This window comes from Idiotropiscis lumnitzeri, chromosome 16 (genome assembly GCF_059441095.1).
Source record: "Idiotropiscis lumnitzeri isolate Australia: NSW breed Sydney's pygmy pipehorse chromosome 16, RoL_Ilum_1.0, whole genome shotgun sequence".
Lineage (NCBI taxonomy): Eukaryota > Metazoa > Chordata > Actinopteri > Syngnathiformes > Syngnathidae > Idiotropiscis > Idiotropiscis lumnitzeri.
Window position 1 is genome coordinate 1524147 of NC_142406.1, and position 25950 is coordinate 1550096.

Here is a 25950-nt window from a genome sequence, read left to right on the forward strand (position 1 = left end):
CACCATGCCTGATGGAAGACCTCAAGTTTGGTCGCACGCCATTTGCGCTCAAGCTTCCTACAAGATCGTTTCAGTACGCGCGTTTCCTCTGTAAACCACAGAGTAAGCCTCTTTGGACGAGTTTTAGTTTTTAAAGGCGCGACGGAGTCAAGCGCATTTAACAAAGCGACATTAAAGTTGTTTGTGAGATCATCAATCGTACCAATATAATTAGGAAACGAAGCAGTTGCTAAAGGGAGTAGCTCAGAGAACGCAACGATGGTTGAGGAGCTAATGTTACGGCTGCTATAATTTTGATTATGGTCAGAACGATGACAGTGAGCCAAGACTTCAAATTTGATAAAGTAATGGTCAGATATAGCACTGGTATATGGTAATACAATTATTTTTGAAGATGCTAAGCCTCGGGTTAATACCAAATCTAGCGTATTGCCATTTATATGCGTTGCTTCATTTATTATTTGCGTGAAACCAAACATATCAATGATTGTCCGAAACGCCACGGTAAGTGGTTCCGACGGGAGATTCATATGAATGTTGAAGTCGCCCATGATAAGTATATTATCCGCATGAGTTACTAAATCAGCTACGAATTCAGAAAATTCATCTAAAAAGCCGGAGTAAGAGCCAGGTGGACGATAAAGAACGGCAAGATAAAACGGCAGCTCGGCTGAGGATCGCATAATGAGAACTTTAAATGTTTTAAAGGAATTGCTAAAACGAGGACTAAGTTTTAGGTTAGATTCGGAAATGAGGGCTACACCCCCGCCTTTCTTTTGAGGGCGCGCAACATGCGAGCTCACGAAGTTTGGAGGCGAAGCCTCATTTAGCGGTAAAAACTGATTCGGTTTTAACCAGGTCTCGCAAAGACCAATCATGTTAAGATTATGGTCTCTAATAAGGTCATTAACTAACAAGGCTTTCGATGAAAGCGATCTAATATTTAAAAAACCGAGTTTCAGTAAAATATGTCTATCTAAGTTATTCCGCGCAACAGGACTCCTGGTCATAATATTAAGGAGATTGCCTTGCCTAGGTCCCGGATTGTACCTCGAGCGACTATAAACGCGGCGAGAAATTCTGACGGTCGGAATCCGAGAGTTATTTACCAGCTTTTGAGTGCTATTATTTTGAGAGAACGTCTCGTCGTCAATAAAACCGACCGAGGAGGAATGCTTAAACCCATCATGTATTGCCACCTCAGTAGAAATTATATCAGTATGAGATGTAACAGCGTATGGTGTGTAGCGCTCAAATCTAGAAGAAAAGCTATGTGTGTTGTCTAAGTCTAGCATAGCGCTAGTTAGCTCTAGCCTTACAGACTCCATACCCTTCCTTACAGGCTCACTATTCGCCTGCAGCCCGACCTGCTCTAATATGAATAGTCATGGAAGGCTCAAACAATAATCTATGTTTCTAGAAAGAGTGATGGCGCCTTCCCAGTTAGGGTGAAGGCCGTCCATCCTCAGCAGGTCGGGTCGGCCCCAGAAAGAAGGCCAGTTATCTATAAACTGCAGTCCCTGCTCACTACAAAAACTAGCCAGCCACTTATTTAGCGAGAATAATCTACTAAACCTCTCATCATTGCCTCTCGCAGGCAAGGGGCCAGAGACAATTACTCGATGCCGACTCATCTTTCTGGCGAGATCACAAGTCCTTGCTATGTTTTTCTTTGTGATCTCTGATTGCTTCATCCTAGTGTCATTGGAGCCAACGTGTATCACTATATCTGAATAGCTAGCGTTGTTTGCACTGCGCTGGTGTATAGGTGTCTTGCGCGCTAGCTCCATAAGATTAGCTTCTATGTCGGGTGCTCTGGCCCCAGGAATACACATTACTGTGGCTGGATTTTCAAGCTTAATGTTGCGGGTAATGGAGTCACCTATCACTAAGGTGCGGGAGCCATGAGACCGAGGTGGAATGGAACTGCTATGTGTCTGAACAGGCTCACCGCGATTAGCAAGCAGTTTACGGCCAATGCTAACCAGACTAGCAGGTTGGCTACAACCCGTGCTAACAGTCGTGTCCGCCACGTTTACGCTTACCACATTACTCTGCTCTAGCTGGCGTACACGTCCCTCTAGCAGGGAGAGTTTTTCCATGAGAATGGTGCAAGTGTTGCATGTGGTGGTGCACGAAACCATAGTTGCGTTTACTCGCCCGGTGGATAAAAGCGGAGGAAAAGATGTCGCGCCGAAAGTGACGTCCTGTCGCGCCGAAAGTGACAATGTAGGGAATTTAATTTCAGATACACTTGCGAGGCCATTTTCAAGGCGGACCTTTCAAGAGAAGCTAGGTCGTCCAACACTCACTCAGTAGTGTGTAAGTGTGTTTCTGTATATTATTTCTCCAGCCGTTGTGATTATGGTGAAATTATGGTGTTCTGAGGGGTGTTTATTCAAGTCAGACTAAGTAGGACTTCACTGAAGGCCTGCGTGTGAAATGCATGGCCCGTCACTGTATCTGAAACTACTTTTTATGTTTACAAAACTAAAACCACCTATAATTTTCGGGAATATGTCCTCCGTTTTTGCCATGGGCTATTAATTGAATATACCAGCATTTGGGATTAATTTCAAAAGTATTAATTTCGATATGACTGCATGGCTCTGAGCCGGAAGAAGATGTCGGGCAATCGTCTGGGAGTTGTAATCCTCCAAACTAATTGAATCCATAAAACAGATGCGTGTGTGTGTGTGTGTGTATGTTTGTTTTCATGCATTGCAGGGACATTTGACCTGAATACACGCAACACTGCAAGGACAATTTGAATTACGAGGACGCAACCCATGTCCTCGTAATTCGGACAATGCTATTGTAGCGCCTCTCTAGCCGGGGTGACTATATTGAGAGGTGGCTAACCTAGGTTCTTTTGTTTTATAACTATCCCTCAACAGTTTATCGTATGTACATCTATTTACTGAATCGTTGCAAAGTAGTATCTGGCAATTTGCTTTCTTAAATGGCTGATAATTGTTGCCCCGCTTCTAATCTCTCTTAAGAGGACAATAACCGTACAAAATTATTGGACTTCAAAAAGCACTCAAATTTATAACCCAATCTTTCAAGTAGGCAATAAACACACTTGCTTATATAGAAAACAAAAACATTTCCTGATAGAAATTAAATAAGGCAGGGAAAAAAATGTTCTCTCAAGTTGGTGTGTGACACAAATGAATGCCTAGTAAACAGTACAAGGTTAAACAAAAAAAGGTCCACCTACACAACATTAATCTAAGGGCCCAGTCACTTTACCTCGCAGCAGGCAGTCACCAAAGTCACGTACCCCAATGTTAAGTAACGTTGCTGGCCAGATCGATGCTTGTGTGCGTAGTAGCCTAAAACAAAATGGCTCCTTCACCCAAAGGCAGAAAATAAACAATGATACCTCCCAATGAAGCAGGTTCACTCCTATGGTCCCACCGGCAAGAAAAAGGGAAAGACAAAAATTATATTCCACATCCACGATGCGATGTTGGCCCGGTCCTCTCAGTCCACAACACACTGTTGACCGCCCGGCGTCCCGATCGGCGTCGTCCACGTCTTCAGCCACGCAGGCCTTAGATAATGCGTTAGCTTGTTGCCAACTGCAGAGCTAAGTCCATGCCACTCATTAGCCGCTGGGCTAACGGCTAATTCCAAACACATAGGTCTTAAGTCAAGTAGTCCACTCAAACTGACCAACTCTATCACTGTTAATGGTTTCTAAAAGAGTCTGGTTTGAACACTTTCGTTAACCAACTCTAACAGTCTACTTTTTGTACACTCGTCTGCCTTCGTTCTCCTATCGCCGCCGCAATCGCCGTCGTCCCTCTCTCGCTCGCTCGCCCACTCCTCGCTCACTCGCTCCTCCTCCGGATGTGATCCACTCATTTTAATAACAAAACTAAATACACAAAATTACAACACAAACTGTGTACCTAATTTGTTTCATGGGCTATTATAACAAGCACATTCCCCAAAAATATTATAATACAACAAACAACTGAATAACATTTAGTCAAAAATATTTGAGTGTTTTTAACTTGGTTACACTATCATGTTTCTAAGGGTGTAGAATGCTCAAATTCCAAATTTTAGCCAATGTCCCTTTAAACCACAATAACATGAATGTTGTGTATTATTGTGTGAGAAAACGCCCCTGTAGGCAGGACCTTGTATTGCACCCCCTACTTAATAATTCACACAGTCTATATTTCACAGCTTTTGATTGGCCGATGGTCATAATGCTGTCCGTTCACTCCTCCAAGATGCTGCTCCAGGTGGTTGACAGGATGAAGGCTCCCCAGGGGGCGTGACTTGACATTTTTTTTGACAGGTAAGTCACGCCCTCATGGAACATCAGCTAATAAAGATGAGTAACAAGACACCATCATGCGACACTCTGAAGAAGGCGAAAGACTCGCCGAAACATGTCAGGTAAACAAATCTAACCGAAAACAACTTCGCACTGCAATTTCCAAGCTGAGCTGTAATTTTGTCTATTCATTTAAAGTTCAATTGCCTTTGCTGTTTTAAATAATAATAATTGAAATGTTCGAAATAATGACTAGGTGTAATCAATATGGACAAAATTCGAGGACTTCTGCACTCATGATTTGGTAAAATGCTGCATTTGTTTTTACTTAAATCTGAACTCTTTTAATGAAAACATTGTAGTCTATCAGTGTATATTTACACCTCATTTCAACCGGCGTTTAGTAGAGCTGTGCTGTGACACATGCAATATATTTTATTTAGTTTTGTATTGTATTTACTACATATGCTCTCATGGTACACTGAAAGACTGAAATTTAACTGCTAAACAGATCTGCACCAAGTAATTATACACCGGATAATTTAACTTGTAATTCCCGCCTTATTGCTTTCTTTAGGTCTTCATCTTCAGCAAGATATGTCAGCAATGAGGCCACAAGGAACTAAGGTTAAACCCAAAGAAGAGGTAGCATATTTTTCATCCTTGGGCAAGGACAAGGATAGGTTCCTCATAAAATATATAAATTAATTTTAAGGTGAGGATTGGCAATCACTTCTTTAGTTTGAGCCTTGTTTTCACCATTGTTTTAATTTAATGATTCTAATTCATCCTAATTCTTTCCCTTGTAAGGTCGAGGAGTGTTCAGTTGCTGCCGCTTTCAGAAGGGAGACTTTCTTATTGAATATCGAGGTGAAGTTATAAGCAAACAGGAACGTGAAAACAGACTGAGACTCTACCATGATGCCCTGAAGGTTTTCATGTTTGAATTTTGCTACAATGGAAAAATACTATGGTATGTTTATATGGCGTGTTGTCAAATTTCATTTACAGTATTTTATTTTTGTAGTTTTTTTTGTGAGTCACCCTCAAAAATGATAAAAACCTGGTACTTTGTATAGTGGTAGTACTACATTGTAAAATATAAGTCAACTTTAGTTGACAAAAAAAAAAACAACTCCTCTCGTAAAAAGTGTGACTTGGACATTTTCGATTTCATTCCTAAAATGATCAATTGTTCAGCCCTAAACTGCAATGCGATCCCTGTCTCTCTGTGCTCTGTAAGAGGAGCGTTTCCCGACCATGGTTAGGCGGCAAGCAGGAACGGTTTAACACAACACGCACCTACCACTATCGCCAATACCATTATGATCGAGTACAATCATATGCATCGCCGAGTCATCTCGTGCATGGCATTGCCGTAGTGAGAGAATGGCTTTGGTTAACATGGTTTTGCCAATCGATTCTTCACATCGATACATATTTTGAGCAGTTTATATCGATGTTAAATTGAGTTTCGATGACTCTTTACATCCCTGGTGGAGAGCCAACAGGTATGAACAGAAATGTTGTATTTCAATCAATACGTCTCTAGACATAATATAAGATGTTGACTACGTCAGCCATTTAGCAGACACTCTCAGACCGGAACACACAAACAGCTGATGCTATCATGACGAAGAGGTTCAATGTCAAACGCATATTAAATATTCATCTCAAAAATATTTTCACCATAGGGTTCAGGCGTGCCCTAAATTTCAGGTCCTTGAGGTTTTTTTCCGGTCTCTCAAGCGTCAGCGCTACATCATAGGACTACATTGTTTATTAGGCCCAGATGAGTCTTAATCGCTCCTTTATAAGATTGACGGCATTAAAAGGGGGTTGGATTAATCACATAACGTGTTTTTCTGACACCACTGAGAGAGAGAGAGAGATCAAAGTTGTTCAATGTTATTCAGTATCATGCGAAATTATTTAATGTCATTCACAATCATTCTTTGTCATTCAGTATCATTCAAAGTTGTTCAATATTATTCAGTTTCATTCAAAATTATTTGATGTCATTCAGGAGCATTCACAATCTTTAGTTGTCATTCAGTTTCATTCATAGTTGTTCAATGTTATTCAGATGTATTTAGTATAAATTGTCATTCAACATCATTCATTTTCATTCACAATATTTGCTTGTTATTCACAATTATTCATTGTAATACAGTATCATTCAAAGTTGTTCAATGTTATTCAGCTCAATTTAAAATTATTTAATGTTATTCAGTATCATTCAACGTCTTTCATTTTCATTAAGCATAATTCAAAATCATTCATTATCATTCACAATCTTTAGTTGTCATTCGGTTTCATTCAAAGTTGTTCAATGTTATTCAGATCCGTATAAAATACATTTATGTCTTTCAGCATCATTCATTTTCATTCACAATCATTGCTTGTAATTGTAATCGGGATCATTCAAAGTTGTTCATTGTTATTCAGTTTTGTTCAAAATTATTTAATGTCATTCAATATCATTCAAAGTTGTTCAGTGTTATTCACTTCCATTGAAAAATTATTAAATGTCATTCAGTATTCAATTTTATTCACTACGATTCAAAACCATCCAATTTCATTCACTATGATTCAATATCATTCAGTTTTTTTCACTTTGATTCGAAATCATTCAATGTTATTCACAATCATTCAAATTCATTCCCTATCATTCTAAATCATTCAATTTCATTCACTATGATTCAATATCATTCAATGTTGTTCACTTTAATTTAAAATCACTCTATTTCATTCACTTTGATTAAAAATCACTCAATTTCATTCACTACGATTCAATATAATTTATGTTGGAATCTAGTTTTAAATCAATGTTAGAATTTAATTTTAAATCAATGTAAACTCAAATTAGCAATCTGACTCCAATTTGTGACTTTACCCAACTCTCACTCATCCAACAATATGCGCGCTCGTTCTGCAATAGAAAGGTATCAGGAAGCCGGCATTTTCACGCACGAGTGGATTTATTCCGAACACATAAAACTGATACATGCACCTGGGTCTCGGGTCCCTCTCAATACAACTCTGTACGCCTCTGTTGCCACCAGCAGATGTACTCTGTATCCGAGTTGCCCAGTAGTGATTCATACTATACAATATGTAAATTATACAAAGACAAAGGCATCCTGGCATGATTCTATTGGCTATGTGTATCCTGCAGTTAACTTTAGCTTATTGGTCTTTCTTCCCCTGAAGAATCACGTGGTGGCTCCTCCTGGTTGTGCTTGAGTCATCTCGTCTCCGCCCCCTCCTTGCTGCCAGCACCGTCTGTCCTAAAACATTCCATTCCTGCACATTCTTGCACCCCCTACTCTGTTCCGCTCCACACGCTCAGCACTTTATAGTCTCACACTTTCATACACAGGATGCAGCTACATCTAATGAACTATGTTAAGCTCAAACTCTTATATTCCTTTATTTAATATTCACTATAATTCAAAATCATTCAATTTTGTTCACTGTGATTCAATATTATTCACAATCATTCTATTTCATGCAATATAATTCAATATCATTCAATTATATTCGCTATGATTCAATATGGTTTCATATACAATATAATAAAATCTCATTCAATTCCTTTCAATATGATTCAAAATCATTCAAGATTATTCACTTTCATTCAAAATTATTTAATGTAATTCACAATCATTCATTGTAATTCAGTATCAATCAATGTTATTCACTTCCATGTAAAATTATCTAATGTCATTCAGTATTCATATCATCCACTTTGATTTCATATCGTTCAATTTTATTATATTTAATATCATTCAATTTTACTCAAAATGATTCAAAATAGGGGTGAGAAGCTCGGCCATCCGGGAGGGACTCAGTGTCGAGCCGCTGTTCCTCCACGTAGAGAGGAGCCAGATGAGGTGGCTCGGGCATCTGTTTAGGATGCCTCCTGGACGCCTCCCTGGGGAGGTGTACCGGGCATGTTCCACCGGCAGGAGGCCCAGAGGACGACCCAGGACACGCTGGAGAGACTACGTCTCCCAGCTGGCCTGGGAACGCCTCGGCATCCCTCCGGCAGAGCTGGAAGATGTGGCTGGGGAGCGGGAAGACTGGGCTTCCCTGCTGAAGCTGCTGCCTCCACGACCCCGGATAAGCGGCGGATAATGGATGGATGGATGGATGATTCAAAATCATTCAATTTCATTCACTATGATTCAAATTCATTCAACCCCATTCAACATTTCAGTGTCATTCAGGATTTTTCAAAAACATTCAGTGTCATTCAAAATAATTCCCCCCCAAAAAATCCAGCTTTTCTGCCTTCACACGCAATTTCTTCGGGAATCGCATTTTCTCGTTGTGTGAAGGCGGAGGTTTCGGTCCGACGCCCGCGAAAAGTTGGGTGCGAGCCGATCAATGCTGCAAATGAAAATTTCAAACATCTTACTGGGACAAGTAAGACTGAAACAGAAAAGCCCAAAAATCAGTGTGAGAAGTTCGGTTGACTTGAGAAGGATGTGTGAGAGTAAACAACGGCGAGAGGGAGCGGTGGACTGCGGACTCATCGACAGAGTGAATGAAGGGCAGAGACGGTGGTGGATTTTTTAATTTTTATTGTGATATAGTGCTTGTAAATCTCAGATACATGATATCCAAATAATGAAATATGGCAGTAAGTAAAGCAATACAGAGTGAGATTTAAATGATTAAAAGTTGTCATGGGTTCCAGTTGGTTTGAGATTTTGAGATGAGATTTGGAGTGAAGATGGTTTAGCGCAGGGGTCTTCAATCCTGTTCCTCGAGGGCCGGTGTCCTGCCCGTTTTCCACCTCTCCCTGGTGAAACACACCTGAGCGATCGTTATCTAGCTTCTGCAGACCTTGCTGATTATCTGATCATTTGAATCAGCTGTGTTGCAGCAGGGAGAGATGGAAAACCTGCAGGACACCGGCCCTCGAGGAACAGGATTGAGGACCCCTGGTTTAGCGTGTGAACTAGAAGGTGAGTGGCAGAAGAGCATTGGGAGGAGTGAGAGAGAGGGAATTAAGGAGGTCCAACAGTCGGTCGGTGGAGGGTCGCAGGAAGGCAAGTGGAGGGGTCGGCGAAAGTGACGTCGAGGGAAGAGAGAGTGGTTAGATTTGTAACTTTTTTTTAACATTTTAAACGTACCGATCGTTGGCATGGGATGAGAACAGAAAACTGACAAGGTAAGTGAGTCATTGTTAAACAGATCTTTTTTTGTAATGACAGTAAATGTCATTTTACTCTCTTCTGCTTTTAACAGGTCTTTGTTCTGGAGAAAATAAAACCACAGCAACGTCTCAAAGGGCCTCATTGGCATCGGGCTTCATTGACAAATATTAACATCCCCTGTTTCTAACCCTTGGGAGGACGAGGGGAAAAAACAAGCAAAAAAAATACACCTTAGCTGCTCACACCGCAATGTAGGTCACGGGTATGTGTGTACCTAACTATTGTACCTAGATCCTTGGGAGGATTTTGACTCACCGGTCCCGTGTCTGCCTTTTCTCCGCCAACAGATTCGGCAAACGGGCGCACAAAAGAGTACAACGTGGAACACTGACCCCGAAAACCAGGGTGGCAACCGTGCAGACAAAGAAGAGATGGAAGCTCGGTCACCCTGCTACGAGCTCTCGATGAGACGTGGCCGCTTTCGCCTGACGAAGGAAGAACTTGCTGCCGAGTTTCCGAGGTCCGCGGCACTAGTGTTCTCCTTCGGCTCAAGTAAAGTCTGTTCTCTATTCTCTTGGGACCATTTCTATTTATTGAAGGGAAAAGGTAGGTAGCTCATCATTAAATGGCTCCTTTCTTTTTTGTAAAGCCAGTAAATGTTAGAATTTTACTGTCCTATACTTTTAACAGGTCCTTCATTCTGGAGAAAGATCGGAGGTAACGGGTATGTGAGTTTGTGTCCCTCATTGATCTATTTTCTATTGTATTAGTGTGACATATTCATTAATTGTGAAGCGATTTAAGAAAAAAAAATGATCATGATTTTTTTAATATATTGTGGGTCACAGCAAAACCTGTCTCAGCACCGCCTAAATTTTGACTCGCTGATCCTGTATTATGCTCTTCTCTCAACCAAAAGATTTGGAGGACAGGCGCCAAAACACTTGTCAGGGAACACTGAATCCGAAACCAGGGTGGCAACCGTGCGGTCTTTCCCTTCTCGCCGAATTGAACTTTGGCAGGAAACGTCCGTAATTTAACACTTTGTCAGCTTTTGTCCTCACCACCTACTTTATTTTTTTGTTAGAACATTCTTCACGTGGCCCGCGGCTCCGCATCCTCCGTGCGTCTGGACGTGGAAGAGATGAAAGCTCGGTCACCCCGGTATGAGCTCTCCATGAGACGTGGCTGTGCTTGCTGATGAAGGAAGGTCTTGCTGATGCGTTTGGAAGGTCCATGGCACTAATGTTCTCCTAAGAGTCAAGTTAAGCCTGTTCTCTGTTCTCTTCAGACTGTATCTATTGATTGAAAGGAAAAGGGAAGTTGGTCATCCTGTAATTTCCTTTTCTCTCCAAAAAGACTCGTAGAATATGCGCCTCACCACTTATTTATTTCCGTTAGTACGTTCTCCACGGCCCCTGTGGCTCAACACGCTCTGTTCGTCGAGACAAAGAACAGTCGGAAGCTCAGTCGCCCTCGTGAGAAAGCGCAATGAAACCTGCTTTGCTTGCCCGACGACGGAAGGACTTGCTGACCTGCTTAGAAGGCTCGTGACATGTTCTCCCAAGGATCAAATAGTCTGTTTTCTGTTCTCTTCAGACCATTTTCTATTTTTTGAAAAGTCAAGTCTTCTAAAACAATCCCCGTACGGTTCTCTGTACAGCTAGATTGTCTAAATTAATGCCATCATTAGTGATGATGATTCTTAGAAAGGTTGCAGTGTGAACGATTTTTGAAGACTTTAGTGGATGCAACAGCCATTTATTTATTTATTTATTTTACATCTAATTTGTGCGGTCGACAGTCTTGTTGGAGTGTGATCAACCTCCATTTGTTGGTGATTATGCAAACATTTTCCATAATAAATGGCAATAAAAATGATCTGCTCCAGGATCAAACCATTGTCAGTGCGACAGGCAAGGTAACATTTACATTCCTTCCTGTCATTTAGGTGCAATGATGTTAACTTCACATTCTTTTTGAGATAGAATTGCCCACTCTGGTTGATGACGTCATAAAGCTGTGGATCCTATCTCAGAGGTTTGTGTTCTCTCCCTGGGTAGTGGTTTGAACATTAAAATTTTGTCCAAGTGAGCGGCGAAACTGTTTGACCTGAAAGATTCTTTTTCATTTAAATTTTTTTACACTTGCTTTGATACATCTGTTTGTTTATTAATTCACGTTTTTCATCATTTCGGAAGTTGAGGGAACTTAGTTTGATGAAATGCTGTCTCTCCACTGTACGATTGCTCAAAATAATGATTTTAATGGCGTGTGCATGCACATTTTTCCTCACCGCTCCTCCTCACATTTGAAACGTGAAACCTTATGCTGCCATTTCGACCTAACTGCCAGCCAAAAAATGTTCATTGGTTTTTATAGCAAAAAAAGCAAATAATTATTGATCAAAATTCCTACTGAGTTTTGAACCGATTACACAAGTATTCAATATTTGCACTGATGGTGGTAACTGTCTTCATTTTGGATTTTTTTTTTTCCATCTTATGTATGAATGCTTTTTCCATTTAGCTTAAAAAAAAATTCCAACAATTTTTATTGTATTTTTTTTTATTTATGTAAAATTCAGCTGTCAAAATGTGTTAATAATAATGTCTCACTTTTTGAACATACTGTCCCATATGTATGACAAAGTATGAGTGTCAACATTTGCTAATAATCCTCAAGAAACCACTGCCATGCAACAGCCGGTCCCAAGATGCGGAAAGAAAGGAATCCAAACTATTTTGACCCCATTGACTTTGATTCTACCTTTTGTTGAAATACTGTATTTTTGTGGGTAATGACATTTCTTTTATTTATTTTTTTGTGTGTGTATTTTTCCCTCTTGTTTGTATTATTGTTTTTCATTTGTAAATGTATGATTGAAGTTGCAACAGATATTTTGTATTGTGAGTTATACCTTAATCTGATGGGTTTTTTTTGGAGCAACAGTACATAACTCCTTGTAAAATATGCTATATGAATAAAGTAGCGCTGTCTTTTATTGTACTCGGGGGCGCAACTGCAACTAGTATGTTGAGTTTATCAGCAAACTGTAAAGAAAATAATTAGAATCAAAAAATGAATTGTCAAAAAAATACCACACATTTAAGTGTCTTTAAAACATAAAAACGTGTTTCCATTAATTGTTAATTGCCGTCAGCCGTGGGTATGCGTAATTGCCGTCAGCCGTGGGTATGCGTCAAGGGCTATATAAACGTGAGAAACTTGCCGTTGGTCTTTTCAACTTGACTGACTACAAGGTAGGATGATTGATTGGCTTAGACACCTGTATTTTTCTCCCTAGAATATTTTAACATCTACCTTGCTCAAAGGTATTTTCGCTGTGATTTAATTAATTTTAAATTCGACGTTTTTCTTTATGCCACAAAAAAATTGTTAATTGCCGACAGCCGTCGGTAGGTGCTGGCGTTTTTCATTCTGATGACAAGGTTGGATGGTTAATTAGTTTAGACGTACCCTAGGGTTTTGCACGTCTTTTATTTTATTTTTAACTTGAAAATGTTTTTAATGTAACAAAATAAATAAATTTCATCACTTCAAAAATGAAAATGGGTTATTCATTTAACCTAACATGTTGACTCAAACGAATAACCCACAAGACAACCAGCTTAAGTTTATTTTACTAAACATTTTTGTTTCGTTATCCACTTGACCCGAAAATGTTTGGTTAGCAACCTTTTTACTTTTTATCCATGTTGCCATATTTTTTATCTAACTGATATTGTGGTGTAGGTCTAAATTTTTCCCTTAATTTCCCCCCCCGTTTCTCCAGCATGGAACAAATCTTCACCACGAAGATTGCTGCGCCGCTGAGGGCGAAGGTGGTGGCCATGAGCGCCACCACGGCATACCGAAATTGGACTCTTTAAGAGGACGGGACGATGGCGGCTGGGTCCACTTTCAAAAACGTGAACGTAGCCATCAGTGATGGAAAAACGCACTGCCGCATGGTGCTTTTTGAAGCTCTGGCCTCGGAGGTTTCCGAGGGCCAGAGCTTCTTATTAAAAAAATATAATGTTGGGAGGGATGAGCGGGTCCACCTCTCCCGCCCAGACACTGAATTATTTCGTTGTGCGGACGTAACAGTGTCTGGGGAGTTGGGGGAGGAGGCCGCCCGGCTCATCCTTCCCATTGCCAGGACAGTCCACATCCGGGACGTTCCCCAGGAACGGGGTCCTGGTCAACATCGAAGGCGTCATCACTGAAGTAATGTATCACACTCGCACCGTCTCAGTGTGTGCGTGATAAAATTCTTTAATCCTTTTGTTTCTCCCTTAGATCCGAGCCATCAGGATGGTGAGGGTGCGAGGCCAGCTCGTGCCCATGGGCGTCATCCTCCTCCAAAAAGTGAATATTTTGCGTTTGACCTCAACTATTGTAATCTAAATATGCTGCAGCGGGCAATTCTCATTGTACGTTTTGTATTACAGGACGGGGCGTCGGCAAAGGTGGTGCGTTGGAGGGAGGCGAATCTCTTTGTCGTTTACGTGGGCCAAAAGGTGAAGGTGACCCACCTTGTGGGCAAGCCTTCACCCTATGGCTTCTCCCTCCAAACGACCAACTCCACCGAGATCAAAGTAAGTAGGCCGGCTAATACAAAATGTGTAGAAAAAAATCAACTAGATTGAAATATTTCCATTGACAGACTTTAATATCTATTCACCACCCGTTTTCTGAATTTCGTAATTTTACGTTGGAAAGGTGAACCGTGATTACCTGAACACCTGCTATTTTCAGTCGACAGCGAGTGTCAAATGGGCACGTTTGTGTTGCTCTCGGGTGTGATAGTAGAAGTCATGAAAATAAAACTGTTCATCCTACGTCTGTTCATAAAGTGTTCTTTTACACAGGAATTGGAAGATACCCCCTTCCTGGTGGTGGGCTACAGACTTCGGGGGGACCTGGTGGAAGTCATAGACAGGGACGACAATACAAAATCACTCCCTCTCGCCACCTGGAGGGAGCGATTCCCCGAGGACCCCCTCGTCCCCCAAGAGGGATTTTTTTTTGTAATTACAGTGGAACCTCGGTTCTCGACCATAATCCGTTCCTGAACCCTGTTCCAAAAGCGAATTGTTCGAACACCGAAACCACTCCTTTGCTGCTTGCACTGACTTTCTTTGGAGGCATGATTAGGGGCTAAAACACTTCGTACACCGATATAAAACGCGAGAGCAAAACGCAGCACGTCCGCACGCGACAACAGTTGGTCATAAAGAGAGCGATCTACACCCGTACGCCGCTCAGCCCCCACCCTCGCGTGCGCACTCACGCGTCATACCGGCGTTCGAACTCCCAGGTTTGTTCGAACTGCGAAGCAAGAATTTCTCTTTTTTTTTTTGTTTGAACTCCGATTTGTTCGACCTCAGAGTCGTTCGAGAACCGAGGTTCCACTGTATTTATTTAATGCTTAAAAAAATAGAACTTTTTATTTCCATATTGTGTCTTAACTTGATTTCTTTATTTAATCTGGTTTAACAAGATTCACCATGCACACGCATACTCATCACCCCGTTCAAACTCACTCCTTCCACGGATACACGCGCGTGGGGGCGGTCCCACGCAACGCACACGCACGCTAACCACTTGCACACCATTTCCTTTTATCCCGCATGCTAGTCCTTCCACATTTTTCTTCGGATTCTCACCGTTCCAACTTCTCCAATCGCTTCCAAAAAAGAACGCCATGCGGGCTTCTTTTCCATTTAGTGTTATTCAACATACTTCAACCTTCCATCATTCACTATCAACCCTCATTCAATTCTATTTGCTACAATTCAAACTCATTCAATTTCATTCTCTATGATTCAAAAATCATTCAATTTCATTCCACATGCTTCCACCCAGATGGCTTCAACTCCGGAGCCTTCACACGCGATTTCTCCAGAAATTGCATTCTCTAGTTTAATGTGTGTTGCAAGTGGGAATGTCGAATTTTCATGACCTACACAAGTTCAACACATTTAAATAAGTCATAAATCTAGCATATGAGAATAGTAAACACAATCACATGTCTTCACTGTGCAAACTACTACTAGTTTCATTTGGTAAATGTATTTTGTTTAATAAATGCAGTGACAAACATAATGTCAGGGTTTTGGTATGGAGGTTGAGTGAGAGGAGGACCCAGATACAGTGAAGTGAGGCAGGAGTAACTTCATGGAAATTAAAGGGAAAGAAAACAAAGCACAAGGCATAGGGAAAAAACTAAAATATCAAACACAAGGACTAGGACTCGTCTTATTTTGACAAGGCGCGACAGGCAGGACAGCTAACTGGGACACTGAACCAAAGAGAACTGAAAGCAAACAAGGAACTATATACAAACAAAGTAACGAGACAACAAGGAACACCTGGACAAGACACAAAGGGTTGGAGGGAGCTGATTGCTTCACACAAGGGAATGGGGCTCCAAGCACAGCTGGACACAATCAGGTTTAACAAGAGACACACACCAAACACAAGGAAAAATATTAAACTAAATACTAAACCAAAAACAACATACATACACCATGACATATGAACCTGTAATTAATTGGCATTCTGCTACCACGACATATTCCAATCCTTCATAACCTAAACACTCACTTGTGCTCAGAAAGCCATAAGTCCTCTGAATTGGGGTACTTCTCGACAACACTAAGTCAAACTTTTTCAATGCGATTTCTTGACTTCAACATAGCACAATATGCCAGTTTGTCTCCAAATGTAATCAAACCTAAGCACTTTCTCCTGTTCTGAAAGCAGTAATTGCTTCATGTTGGGTAGTTCTGGTCATTTTGCAGACAACAGTGAGAAGAAGTTTTTCATTTTAATTTTGTCACTTAAAAAAAGCAAAAGATCAACAATTACTCACCAAGTTTAGTAAACTTAAGCAGTCTGAAAGCAGTAAGAACTTCTTGTTCAGATATTTCTGGTAACTTTGTGTACTGCGTTTGGCTGTTTTTGCAATATTGAAACATTTGTAAAATGTTCTACAAGTCATATTGTGATGGCCTGAAATGGAACCAATGTTTTTCTTTGGGTTCGGGTAAACCTAACCCTAAGTTTTCCTCTCTCACACCTCGAGGGCAAAACACAGGAATCTGTTGAAGTGTGGACTTCTGTCTTGCCTGACAAATACAATTTAAAACAAAAAACTAAGACTTTGAAGAAATGTGCATGGCTGATTTTTCTTATACATTGGTGTTGATGAGGAAGACACGTTGGGCATGGAGCAACGACTTTTCTGCGATCGACCTTGTTTTGACATCATTTGTTTTTAACTGGAATTAAAGCGAAGCCTTTTTTTGTTCAACTCCAACGGCGTCGTTTTTTTGGTGTTGTCATTGCTGGAATGAAAGACTCGTCAAAGAAAGGCACCAGTCAGGATTTTCATGCCCTGCTCACATAGCGACAAAAAAAGAGTGTAAGTTGCTCCGACAGTGCATAATGTTTAAAAAGATAAATTCAAGATAAGAAAAGAAAAAAATAAATAAAACATTTGTTACACTCCATTCCCTGACATTGCAGTATTTTCTCAAGATAAGACATGCGATGAAGTCCTATTTCATACTTTTGTGATTTTGTGAATTGTTGCTGCAGAAGAAATGTTCTTGGTACCAAATAACATATTGTCAGCCTCTTAAAAATAATGTCCCTAGTCATATTTTGACAAAGTATTATTTAACAAGTCCTTACACAATCAATGTACAGCACTAATACTGCTTTCAGACTGCAGATGAGTGCTGAAGTTTACTAAACTTGGTGTAACGGTTGGGTGGAACTGTAATGGTGCGAAAAGGACCCAAGAGCAATCGGAATATGAGAAGGGGTTTGTTTTGGGGGAAGCAAGTGAAGGCAGTGGATCCGGAGTTCAGCAGGGCCAGGCGGTGGAGTGGTCGACGCGGTCCGGTCTTCAAGGGCAGGAGGTGGGGATACGGGGCTTGGCCAGACAGGCAGATGGCTTGAGGAAGCACACAACAAATAAATGATCTGAGGAAGGACATAGTGGTTCAACAACCTGAGCCTCGGCGATGGATTCAGATGAGCCGTTCTAATTTTCTGAAGCCATCCCTCCATCGTCTCCCTATTCTCTGGAGGAATAATGCCTTAGCGTTAGGGATAGGGATAGAGATAGAGATGGAGTTAGGGTTAAGGGTTAACCTAGCCCTAATCCAAAGAGAGGCCATAACAATGTGACTTGCTGAACATTATACTAATGTTTCAGTTTTGCAAAACAGCCAAACACAGTTCGGAAAGTACCCAGATGTACCTTAACAAGAAGCACTTACTGCTTTCAGACTACAGATGATTGCTTCGGTTTATTGATCTGCTCCAGGATCAAACCATTGTCAGTGCATCTTTACATTCTTTACTGTCATTGAGGTGAAATGATGTTAACTTCAAATTCTTTTGTGAGATAAAATTCCCCACTCTGGCTGATGACGCCATAAAGCTGTGGATCACATCACAGACCAATCACAGCAGTTTGTGTTCTCTCCTTTGGCTGTGGTTTGAAAGTTTTGGCTAACATTGTTTGACCTTGGAGATTATTTTTCATTGTTTACATTTGCTTTGATACATCTGTTTGGTTACTAATTCATGTTTTTCTTCACTTTGATCATGATGAAATTCTGTCTTTCCACTGTATGATAACTCAACTGAGGCATTCTAATGATGTACTTTTCCTCTCTGCTCACTGTTCCTCACCTTAGAAAATAATTTGAACCTAACTGCTGGGCAAACAAAGTTCAACGGGTTTCATTTAAAAAAAAAGTTATTTATTGATCACAATTCTGACTGTGTTTTGAAACAATTTCCCAACCATCACAAATGTTGAACATGTGTACCGCCAGTGGTACATTCATTTGTTATTTTTTCTAATTCTAAATGTTTTTCTCATATGGATTTAAAAAGAAAAGACCCTAACCCCAAACATACATATGCTGTTTTCCCTTCTGCAGAAATGTATTGGTAAACGTTTTAGACTTTATATATATTTTCAGTTTGTCATTGACGGTTGTCGTGGTTAAGTGTGAATGCTGCCAGCATATGAATGCGTGCTTCACAATGAAAGATGGCAGTTATTGTACAGTGGAAACACTCATGTAATGCTTTGGGCCCATATTTTTCTTATCTGCCTAAATGAAAAAACTTTTTTCCATTGTCTTTAAATATTATTATCGGGGAAGTCATGTAAAAAAAAAATTCTTTACAATATGTTGCTCCCCAATAATCTAAAAACTATATTGTGACCAATATTGCATTTGTGGAATCTTGATGAGGCAGAAAATCCACCCATTTTTTTATTTATTTAATCTTAGGGGACTGTCCTTTTTGCCACTCGCTATCGTGTGAAAATAACATCAGTGGATAAAAACGTGATTTTTTTCTTTTCTGCCTTCCCTATACGGTGCCTAACTCAAAAGTTTTTTCCACCATTGAGCTTTGTACTCATGTATTTATGATCAATGACTTGTATTGTTCTGTCAGAGTAATCCGACAAAAAGGTTGAATCAATACAGCAACATCACACATACTAGATCCTAAGGTCAGTAGTACCACTTCATTGTGTTCCTCATTACTGCACACATTGCCCTGGGAAGGAAAACACAACCTTTGACAAGAATCAACGCTATCAGCGTCAACCTGTTCCTGACACAGGTCACCATCCTGTCCTGCCTGAAATATGTTCTTGCACCGGTGCATAACAAAAAAAAAAAGAAAAACCTCATTGACAACCATCTTGTTACCTGACCTCCACTAACCACAGCCCTGAAGTTAATCCTCAAAATGTATCAAATACATATTTCTGACCATTTTTGTGACATGCTGTCACATAGGTATCATGAAGTTTGACTGGCAACATCCGAAAATAATAATGACAATAAATGCAGGAGCACCTCCCATCATGCGGAAAGAAAGTAAACCACAGTAGTTTGGCTTCAACTGACTTTGATTCAACCTATTGTTGAAATACATTTTTGTGGGTAATGCTATTTCATTTTTTGTGCATTTTTTTCTCTCTGTATTCTTGTTTATCATTAATAATTTATCATTAATAGATGTATGATTGAAGTTGCAAGACGTTAGATGATTTTGTATTGTGTGTTATACCTTGATGTGGTGTTTTTTTTTTTTTTTCAAAAGTAATTCTTTTTTTTTGGGTGGGGGGCTCTTTGAGCAGTTGGACATTATAAATACTGGTCAAGGCAGACTGCCGCCTACATCAAGTCTGGAGTCTGCTCTGGTTAATTTATTAATTTGTGTTTCATGCTATTATATGAAATAAATCCAACAGGACATGGTGTGTGTATGCAAAAAAAGTTGCAGTTTCGACAAAAGATGGGTCTTTGCGTGTTTAAGAATGCTTTTTACTCAGCAAACATATTTTCTCCCTTGGATATATGCACTTCTGCTTTGCATTTTCCTTATCACTTCATTTTAACTTGAACTTTTTTTCCTATGCAACATAGAAATAATTATATTTAAAATGTCATCACATCAAAAACAAATTGATAAAAAAGTAGATTATATGTTCTATATCTTACAAAACATAGTTATGTGTCATTTATACCTTGAAAAAAAATCCATTATTTCATTGTTTCTTGCCGTCGGTATGTCGGGGGCGTTTGGGCTGATCACCGTGACGCAGGTGGCCATTTTTCATTCTACAGTTGACTGACCAAGAGGTAGGATGATTTATTCGTTTCGACATTCAGAAAACTCCTTTTTAACTTTTTGTATTCCACAGTGTTCTCTGTAAAACACCAATATTTATTTATTGGTATGTAATTATTAGTATGTAATTGTCTCTTAATCAGGTAGAAATACGAATACGCCAATTTGGTTAACTTTAGCTGTGCTGTACATGTTGGCTGTAATTGATATGTCAGAGTCACAAATTTTGATTTGGGTCGTAAGGTCGAAATTACATTCACATTCTTTCACATTCGGATCAACAAATGGCCTTTGTTGAATATCTAATTGTGAATATTAATTTTTAATTCAGCATTCATCCTTCATTAAGGGTTGCTAGCTAGGTGCGCACATAAGATAAGATAAGATAAGATGTCCTTTATTAGTCCCACAATGGGGAAATTTGAGGTGTTACAGCAGCAAAGATATAGATCACACAGAGTCGGCGGCGTAATGTAGCCGTTAATGTATAACATTAGCAGCAGACATTCAGAAAAAGCATGCAAATATACACAGTATAAACGTATCTAAGTGTAAGGAAACACTCCTAATGTTTGTCCATTATACGGAGGGGGAAACGCTGTAATGATAAAAACTACTGAATGATTGAAAATACTGCAATCATAAAAATATTGCAATGATAAAAGTACTGTAATGGTAAGAGTACTGAAATGATAGAAAAGTACTGCATGATAGAAAATACTGCAATGGTAAAAGTACTGTAATAGTAAAAGTACTGCAACGATAGAAAAATACTGCAATGATGAAAGTACTGCAATGATAAAAGTACTGTAATAGTGAACATCCTGCAGTGGTAGAAATACTACAGTGATAGAAGTATTGTAATAAGAATACTGTAATGGTAAACAAAATACATCATTGGTCAATATTTAAGTACACCCTTGGCTGAAAGTACAGTAGTAGTTAATATTGCCCTCCCGTTTGTAGGCCTGACCCAATGATCTTGTTAAAAAGTCTGACAGCAGTTGGCAGGAAGGAGCGGCGAAATCTCTCTTTGGTACAGCGAGGGTGTAAAAGTCTGTCACTGAAGGAGCTGTAAAGTGTTCTCAGAGTGTCATTGAATGGGTGGGCTGGTTTGTCCAGCATTGATGACAGTTTTGCCGTCATCCTTCTGCCCCCCACTGAGTCCACAGAGTCCAGGGAGCAGCCCAGGACAGAGCTGGCCCTCCTCACCAGTTTGTCCAGTCTCTTTTTGTCTCGGCCCGAGATGCCTCCTGCCCAGGAGACCACTCCATAGAAGATGACTGATGAAACCACCGAGTCATAGAAGTTCCTGAGGAGTGTGGTGATCAATAAGCCTTACACGTCACACAGTCACGTATAATGAATGAACACTGATTTAAATATTCACTTTTCCGTGCGATCTTTAGTTTATTTGCGCACCTTTATTTATTTTTGGTCATAAGTCGTCCTAAATGATTGTTAGTCACCACCCCTCCAAAAAGAGACACCGTGGGAAAATGAATGTGTGAATCTCATTCATTTTCCCACGGTTTCACGGTGGGGTGGGAGGGAAGAGGAGGGGAAGGGAGCGACCTCTTAGGTTTGGAAACTGGGGGAGTGTTCAAATTTGCCGTTGAAGGTTTTCAGTGTGGCCCAAAAGGATGCGGTGCGCAAAGTGCGTCAGGGAGAACACGTTGAAACAGTTCAAATAAGAGCTGCAGATTGCTTTATAACATATAGGGTAGGGATCGCTAAATCATGGGAGGGTTGCGTGCACCTGTTCTTCGAAGACACACACTTCTCAAGTCGTGTTAGTCGGAGCGATATATATCCAGTATTACAAAACAGTCAAGTGCCATTTGTAGTTTGTAAACATAAAAAAAAAAATCCATTATTTCATTCATGGTTTATTGTCGTCGGAATGTCGAGGGCGTTTGGGCTGATAACCGTGACGTAGGTGGCCATTTTTTCATTCTACAGTTGACTGACCACGAGGTAGGAGGTTACATTGGTTTAGACATACAGAAACCACATTTTCAACCTTTTGTACACTGTAGTGTATGTTTAAGCCTATTCCCCATGTAATACAATTATTACATGTATTTATTTATTCATTATTCTGTACTTATTAGTGTGTAATTGTCCCTTTATCAGGTAGAAAACCGAATATGCCAATTTGGTTAACTTAGCTGTGCTGTACATGTTGACTGTAATTGATATGTCAGAGTAAAAAAAAAAGATTTTAGTCGTAGATTTTAAATTAAATCCACTTTCTTTCACATTTGCCTCAACAAATGGTCTTTGTTGATTATCTAATTCTGAATATTCAATATTCAATTTAGCATTAATCCTTCATTAAGTATTGCTAGCTAGGTGCGCACATGGGATCGATAACTCTAACACGACACACAGTCACGTAAAATGAATGAGCACTTATTTTAATATTCCATGCGATCTTTTGTTAATTTGCGCAAGTTTAAGTTTTTATTCTGTTTTTGTTTTGGGAGATAAGTCGTCCTAAGTCATTGTTAGCCCCCCTAACTCCCCCCTCTTCCCTGGACACCGTGGGAGAATGAATGAGATGCACACGTTCCTTTCCCAGTCGGGCGGGAGGGGAGTGTTGAACGCAATGTACGGTGTTTCCTCCTCTTGGAGCAGGGGTTACTTACCAAAAAAAATCCCCAGAGAGCGCATTGCTTCTCTCATGTGGTTCGGAACCTCGGAGCACAGACTTTGGGCATTATGAGCGATCGAGTAGCATAATTCCTAAAATTATCAACTGCACGCACTTAAAGGCCCTCGCGGTCCGCCTCGTACAAGTTTAAGTAATAATTTATAGTGTTTAAAAAAAATAGATAAATGAATAAAGATCTGGGCTTCGTGCATGGTCTGTCAATAACAGGGTCGCCATTATGGTACGACCTTCCAAAACTGTATTTCCAGTGAGGATGCAAAAGGCATGCATTATTAACAATTTGTTGTTCATATCTTGAATCACTTTTTTATAATTTATTTATTTTTTATGCATGGCACCTTGTTTCGGGGAAAATCTTTTAAATTAAATCTGTTGAAAAAACTCGGTCGTTAACAATAAATTGTTGTTGAATTTAAATAAGATCTAAGTTCACAATCTTTGGCGCCAGCTCAAATTAAACAATAAGTCAAAATCACTGTTGAATCTCTTGAAACAGAAAGGTTAAATGAATTACAATTTCTAGGTCTTGTTATTGATGAAAACCATGCTGAGAAGTGCCAACAGAAAGTGTTAAGTATATAATATGTGCAACTATTGGTATGCTTTATAAAACTAAGGTTCTCCTAAAAAATTAATCGTAAATTATACTGTTCATTATTACTGCCCTCCGTTAATTATTGTGCTGAGATATGGTGAAATACATAGACAACAAATACTTAGCCCATCTACAAGAAAAAAAGAGCCATACCAACATATCATCTTTGCAAATGATCTAGAACCAACCAATCCATTATTTGTCAAATTAAACACTGAAATTCTTCGGCTTTGTCAAATGTAAAACAACACAAGTGATGTAATAAGCATACAATAACCATCTTTGCCCCAGTATTCGGAAGCGGTTCAAAATCAGAGAGGATGTTGATTAAACAGCTAAATTCCATCTCTCTTCATGTTTGTGAGAGTGAGACACTTCAATTAGAGTAGCGCCAAATGGTATCGGCACATTATTTGTTCGTATTTGTCGATACCAGTGTTTTAATGGTGTATCGTATTGATACTGATACTAGTAGTGGTATCGGTACAATTCTATTAATTAGCTACGTAAGCTCCAACCGCAAGCCAGTAAGTGTTGCTGAACCACTTTAGTAAACTCCACTATCTGCAATAGCAGCTGCACATTTCTGACCTGTTGATTCTGTGTGTTCATCACTCACACCTGGTGGATGGTTAAAATCTTTGCAAGCAGCCTCAGCTGACATTTTATTCAATTACAAATACAATAAGTTCTGCATTGTTGTGGGGAGTTTTGTAGCAGTTGTGGTATGACTTAACCTTTGTCAATTTTTAAAATACCTTTGATGTCTTTGCTATGTAGACAGTGAAAAAATGTGAACGTGTGTCAAGTGCGATATTTTGATGACAACTAAATATGAGATTAATGATTAAATCATTTGAAAGTTCCATGGTTAACTACCAGGGATGTAAAGAACATCAGAAATCTATTTTATATCGATATAAACCGCTCAAAATATCCACCGATAAGAAATAAAATAATAGATTTTAATTGTTTCAAAACTTTCTCTTTCAGGATGACGACAAATCTCCTTATTGCAAAAGTGGTGGCCAAGAAGCTCCAGGTCCGGGCCAAAAATTGGTCCCTGACACCAAATGGCACCTTGGCCATGAATGGGGCCTACAATAATTTCACTGTTGCCCTCTGTGACGGGGCAAAAAATTACACCGTGTGTCTCTTTGACACACTGGCGGCCCTCGTCACAGAGGGCAACAGCTATGTCTTTGCGCATTTTGGATTTGGGGCGGGTCAAGACTCTTTTCTGCTTACCCGCCCCAAATCCAAAATATATGTGGGCCCCGTCGTCACCATCGATGCTGATATGGAGGCTGCGGCACGTGCGTTGGTATTCCCGGTCTCAACCTCATCATCTCCTCTGGAGGTCGCACAAATGGCTCCTGGGGAGATGGTGACCGTGGATGGGCACATAACCGACGTAAGTATATTTCACACATACACACGCACATGCACGCACACTTGCATGTGCATACACTTGTGAACACCCACACACACACACACATAGGCGCTCCAGAGGTATCGCTTCTCGGCCTTTTGGCTAAGATCAAGTGTAGTATCTGTTCTTATCAGTTTAATATCTGATACGTTCCCTATTTGGGGACCATATATTAAATTGATTTTTGGACCTGGGAGATGGAATAGGGGCTTGCTCCGTCCATTCCACGCATCGACCTGGTATTGCAGTACCGCCAGGAGCGGTGCACCCACCTGGCTGCCAGGATGGCCGAGTGGTCTAAGGCGCCGCGTTCAGGACCCAGTCTCCCCAGGAGGCCTGGGTTCGAATCTCGAATTTCCCCATTGTGGGACTAATAAAGGGAATATTATTATTATGTGGGGAAAATATATTAACATTCCCTCAGAATAAACATTGCCTTCCAACCAGGGACAGTTTGGAGATATTTTTTCTTTTCTGGGGCTAAAGGGGGTTGCTTGGTTCAGATAGGGGCCTGAGAAAATATTTTTTAAATATATTTTAGAATATCACATAAATCACTTAAGTGGGGCCACACAGATTTCTGTTGGGGCTCATGGGTAGTTTCACGGGCGTCACGGTGGACAACTGGTTAGCACAATGGCCTCACCGTGCAGAGGTCGTGTGTTCGATTCCGGCTCCGGCCTTCCTGTGAGGAGTTTGCAAGTTCTCCCGTACCTATGTGGCCTTGCTCCGGGTACTTCGGTTTCCTCCCACATTCCAAAAACATGCATGGCAGGTTGATTGAACAGTCTAAATTGCCCTGAGGAATGGGTGTGTGCGTGGATGATGGTTGATGGTTGTTTGTCTATGTGTGCCGTGTGATTGGCTGGCAACCAGTTCAGGGTGTACCCCGCCGACTGCCCGATGATAGCTGGGATAGGCTCCAGCAGCCCCCGTGACCCTTGTGAGGACAAGCGGTACTGATAATGGATGGATGGATGAGTAGTTTCAAAGTAGCAGTGCAACTCTGCATATTCTATAGTTTCTGGTTCCATTAAAAACTCGCTAAACATTTACACGCTTGCGCTAAACATCAATGCATATTGTGTTTGTGGA

General features: G+C 40.3%; 1 non-coding gene across 1 annotated transcript; it reads left to right on the forward strand.

Moving 5' to 3' along the window:
- Window positions 1-24937: 24937 nt before the first annotated feature.
- LOC148320824 (U2 spliceosomal RNA) lies at window positions 24938-25128 on the forward strand. Its single transcript, XR_015839466.1, has one exon. It is a non-coding gene; the product is annotated as a U2 spliceosomal RNA (small nuclear RNA).
- The last annotated feature ends 822 nt before the right edge of the window (window positions 25129-25950 follow it).